The following is a 5737-nucleotide window of genomic DNA, read 5'->3' on the forward strand; positions in this document are numbered from 1 at the left end:
AGAGATGAGCTCCAAATGAAGCCTGTGGGAAATCCCAGGATCAGAATTCCTGAGATTTTTTTTTAAACTGTGTTTTTTCCAAGGCGTTTTGGGTGAAAACTCTTGACTCAGCTGGCATGTGAAAACAAACCACTGGCTACCTCAGATTCCCTCTTCTTCCCTGCACCACCTCCCCATACTGGAACCTAGAATGTTTTGATGTTTATCCTTCCCTTTATGTCTGTTTCATGAGGCTCTGAGAAAGCTCAACTTCCCTTTTGTTGTCAACAGCACCCATTCTTATGAATATACATGAAAATATGGTAGGAGGAAATCGCTGGTAAACAGAACCTCTCCTTTGAAAATATAATTAAACAAGTAAATTGCAGTATGTTCGAGTTTACCCCCTAGCCAAAGGAAGACCCAATAGCCAAAACAGCATCTGTGTTGTCATTTTAGAGTGCTCTTGCAAATTTGATCAATAACGTGGAATTATTTTGATAACAGGCCCATGGAAGGCCAACTTGATTTCCTCATATTAGTAACAACCAGACTCTCTCTTTGCCTGGCGGGGAACTCAGGAAAAAAGCACTTAGTACAGTGCCTGGCACAGAGTAAATACTTTGCTGTGTTGCCTTGGGCAAGTCACTTAACTTCCCTTTGCCTCAGTTACCTCATCTGTAAAATGGGGATTTAGACTCTGAGCCCCATATGGGACATGGATTGTATCCATTCCCGTTTGCTTGTATCCACCCCAGTGCTTTCCCTCTCAGGGTCACACCTGAAGAGTTTCCAATATTCTACGAGTCTCAGCTACATGAGGGAGAGTCAAGAAGAGGCCTACCCATTCCATTCCTAGCTTGGCCAGTGGCTAGCGAGTGAAAGGCGATCTGCTACAAGTCAAAACTCACCCATGCTGGACAGCAGCGGCATGGGAGAGAGTCGAGGGCGGAGACTCAATTTTACCACACGGAAGGAGGCAGTGGAAAACCACTTCCATATTTTTACCAGGAAAACTCAATGGATACACTTACCAGAATGATTGCAGATGGAGAGTGGGATGTTCTGGGAGAGATGTGTCCATGGCGTCACTATGGGGCGGAAATGACTCGATGGCATAAGACAAGACAAGACCCCAGTGCTTAATACCCTGGGCCTGGCCCATAGTAAGTGATGAACAAATCGCACAAGTAGTATTATTATCATCTTCATCATTATTATTTTTTTTCATTATCATTATTAATAACAACGACTGTGCTTCTATCATTAATGAGTCTGGCAAATGAAAATGCCTTGCAGACACTTTATCGTGACCCTGCCGACCTGCTCTCTCGATGAACTCTGGGTTCCAGCTGGAACACCACAAGCAGAGATCAATCGATCGATCATTAGTATTTATGGGGGATGAGTGAGAATGGGGTTGTGCAAACCACCAGCAAGGTAGTCGATTCCTCATCTGATACTCAGCTGTGACATCTCAGGACCGAGATTTGGCTGTCGTTCTCGCCTCCATCATTTACTAGCTTGCCATATTTTCTCTGCAGTTTCTTTTTTTTTATGGTACTTGTTAAGTGCTTACTGTGTTCCAGGCACTGCACTAAGCGCTGGGGTGGATAGAAGCTAATCAGGTTGGACGCAGTCCAGGTGCCAGGTTGGGCTCACAGTTGTAATCCCCATTTTACAGATGAGGTAACTGAGGTCCAGAGAAGTGAAATGATTTACCTAAGGTCACACAGCAGACAAATGATATACACAGGATTAGAACCCAGGTCCTTCTGACTCCCAGGCCCATATTCTATCCATTAGGTCATGTTGCTTCTTGTTCCAACCTGTTTCTGTCTTTTCTGCCCCCCCTCATTTGGGCTCCAAGAAATAAACTTAGCCAGTAGGAAGCTGTAGCAGTGTTAACTGGAGACTGGGTTTTGTCTTTCTGACGATAATAACAATAGTAATTGTGGTACTTGTCAAGTGCTTGCTGTGTGCCAAGCACTGAGGAAAGGACCGAGATCCTTTCAGGTTAATTAGATCAGACACAGTCCTTGTCCCGCACAGGGCTCAGAACCTAAGGAGGAGGGAGAACAGGTATTGAATCCTCATTTTACAGATGAGGAAATGGAAGCACAGCAGAATGAAGTGAAATAACCAAGGTCACGTGGCACACACATGGTGGAGCTGAGAGGAGAAGCAGCATGGCTCAGTGGAAAGAGCATGGGCTTGGGAATCAGAGGTCATGGGTTCGAATCCCTGCTCTGCCACTTGTCAGCTGTGTGACGGTGGGCAAGTCACTTAACTTCCCTGTGCCTAAGTTACCTCACCTGAAAAATGGGGATTAAGACTGTGAGCCTCACATGGGACAACCTGATTACCCTGTATCTACCCCAGCGCTTAGAACAGTGCCCTGCATATAGTAAGCGCTTAATAAATACCAACTAATATTAGAACCCAGGTCCTTCTGACTCTCAGGCCCAGGCTCTATCTTCTAGGCCCTCTCCAGAATCAAGAATCCCTGCGCCTTTTGCCTTTCATTCTAGGTCTTTACTCCAGGGGCTATATCTGGGACTTGCTGGCCTCTTTTCTTTTCTTGGTTTCCCCGTCTCCTTCAAGCCCTGGAACTGAGAATGGACTCCAGTATTCCAGGAAGGATTTTTGTGAATGGTAAAGCAGGATGGTGACTCACCATTCCTGAAATATCTGCTCCCCTCTTTCTGCAGTCCAGAACCAGGCTTTCATAATTTTTTTTTTTTCAATCCTCTTCTGTCATCGCACTTTCCCAGCGGGAGAAGAGGAGACAGTCAGAGACTCCCTCTTGAATAGAAACTGCCATTCCCAGGTTTGGAGACTGGACTCTGGACATTTACTGACTTCATATTGTGAAAATGATCAAAGCCAAAACAACATGCTGAACAATAGACTCCCCCAGTGAGAACCATGTGGGTATAAATAAGGACACTGTCAGTTGTCCGGGGTTGACATTTCCAAAGATGAAACAGGCGGTAGTGTAGTGAGGGTTCTTGGGTCCTAACCTTTTCAAAATGGGCTTTGTCTCCCTTCCTTTGCTTTCCCCATTTGGATACAGAAGCAGCATGATTTAGTGGAGAGAGCTTGGTCTTGGGAGTCAGAAGGCCCTGGGTGCTAATCCCAGCTCTGCCATTTGAGGAAATGAGGGCTTAGTTGCTCCTCTAATGCTAAACTTCTCACTGTACCTTGATCTCGTCTATCTCACCACTGACCTCTTACCCAAGTCCTGCCTCTGTCCTGGAAGGCCCTCCCTCCCCAAATCCAATAATTAGTCTCCCCACCCTTCAGAGCCTTATTGAAGGCACATCTCCTCCAAGAGGCCTTTCCTGATTAAGCCCTCCTTTCCTCTTCTCCCACTCCCTTCTACATCACCTTGACTCGCTCCCTTTATTCAACCTCTCTTCCGACTCTACAGAACTTATGAACATATCTGCAAATTATTTATTTATATAAATGTCTGTCTCCCGCTCTTGTCTGCAATCTTATTGTGGGCAGGGAACATGTCTGTCTATTGTTTTATTGTACTGTCACGAGCCCACAGGTTGCATATGTTAAATATGGTTGCATGAATAAGTAATAATAATAATTTTGGTATTTGTTAAGTGCTTACTATGTGCCAAGCACTGTTCTAAGGGCTGGGGTAGATAATAATAATAATAATAATTTGGTATTTGTTAAGCGCTTACTATGTGCCCAGCACTGCTCTAAGAGCTGGGTAGATACAAAGTCATCAGGCTGTCCCACCTAAGGCTCACAGTTCTAATCCCCATTTTCCAGATGAGGTAACTGAGGTACAGAGAAGTTAAGTGACCTGCCCACAGTCACACAGCTGACAAGTGGCAGATATAGAGTAATCAGGTTGTCCCATGTGAGGCTCACAGTCTTAATCCCCATTTTACAGATGAGGTAAGTGAGGCACTGAGACGTTAACTGACTTGCCCAAGGTCACACAGCTGACAAGTGGCAGAGCCAGGATTAGAACCCACGACCTCTGACTCCTAAGCCCGGGCTCTTTCCACTGAGCCACGCAGCTAATGGGAAGGAGGGGAGTAACCTGATGGTGCCCACTGCTGACTTCCCTTGGCACCTTGACAAGTGGACATGGAGCAGAGAGAGCGTCTGGAGGGAGTGGACGGCAGTGGCAGCTCCGTCTTCGGTCTCCACGGGCCAGTAAGAGAAGCAGAGTATTACAGTTCGTGGGGAGGCCTCCACCCACTTCCACTCCCTCCTTTCTAGTTGGAAAATGTCCCCCTCTTCTTGCAGAATCTGTGCCTACCCTAGAGAACCGGTGATTGTAATCCCGCCTTCTCTCCACGTTACTGACTGGCCAGAGGCTGAGCGATGACTTGTGTTTCTGATGTCACACGTGTTCAGTCGAACCCCATTTCTGATGGCCATTTTGCACCCACGATTCTCCTCTGGCTCCAGTCGGGTGGTTTCAAACCGACTCACCTCTTGCAGGCCAGATGCCTGAGGTGCCCAAGGCCGAGGGTCTGGGAGTGAATCCTGACAGACCCTGTGGGGTCTTGGTATCATTCTGGGGGCTGCCGTCTGTGCCCATCTCTGCCCGTGGTTTGCCTCGTGTTTCTAAGCCCTGCATCACCGTGACCCTGGAAGAGTTGGCCCAAAGGCCTGCATGTTTGAAGGCTTGGTACAAGACAGTTTTGGTGTCCCAGCTGAAATCAAGGCGCTTTTTCTGTCAGAAGGGTTCTCCGAGGGTCCTTTGACTTGGCAGATGAGTTGCAGTTGAAAGAGATCCCAGGGAAATAGAGGAATACTACTGAGTTTTTATTTTTCTTTTGGTTTTCTTAGATTTCTGCATCTCAGAGAGTGAATCTTGAGGTAAAAGAATAAGCAATCACAGGATTGGGGAAACGGTGTCAGCTAGACAGACTCACTTGCTGCCTACAATAAATAATAATGATGATATTTTCTAAGTGCTTACTATGTGTTAGGCACTGTACTAAGTGCTGGGGTGGATACAGGCAAATCAGGTTGGATACAGTCCCCGTCCCACTTAGGGCTCAAAGACTCAACCTCATTTTTCAAATGAGATAACTGAGGCCTAGAGAAGTGAAGCAACCTGCCCAAGGTCACACAGCAGACATAGTGGCAGAGCTGGGATTATGACCTTCTGACTCCCAGGCCCCATGCTGCTCTTTCCATCTTTCCCTGAAGTCATCTCACTGTGGCTGTCAACTGCCCGCTGTAACTCGAGTAAGTCGTCACACTAACTGGAACTCCCCAAACCATGGGATGGCAGGAACGGGGCAAGAGTGGTGTGGGGTGGAGGTGATTTTTAGGGATAAGGCTGATTGCCCCTTCTAATCCATCCCTTCCTCTCCCCCATCCCAGTACTATCCCCATCAATCAGTCAATCATTTTTATTGAGTGCTAACTACTACTAATAATTATGGTACTTATTAAGCACTTATTATGTGCCAAGGACTGTTCTAAACACTGGGGTAGGTACAAGTTAATCGAGTTGGACACAGTCCCTGTCCCACATGGGGCTCACACTCTTAATTTTATTTTATATTAATTTTATATTACATTTAGAGTACATTTAGAGTACACTTTATATGGATGAGCTAACAGAGGCACAGAGAAGTTAAATAACTTGCCCAAGGTTACGCAGCAGATATGTGGTGGAGCCAGGATCAGAACCGAGATCCTTCTGACTCCCAGACCCATGCCCTATCCACTAAGCCATGATGCTTCCCATGACATGTAATGAAGG

This window comes from Ornithorhynchus anatinus, chromosome 3, assembly GCF_004115215.2.
Source record: "Ornithorhynchus anatinus isolate Pmale09 chromosome 3, mOrnAna1.pri.v4, whole genome shotgun sequence".
Classification (NCBI taxonomy): domain Eukaryota; kingdom Metazoa; phylum Chordata; class Mammalia; order Monotremata; family Ornithorhynchidae; genus Ornithorhynchus; species Ornithorhynchus anatinus.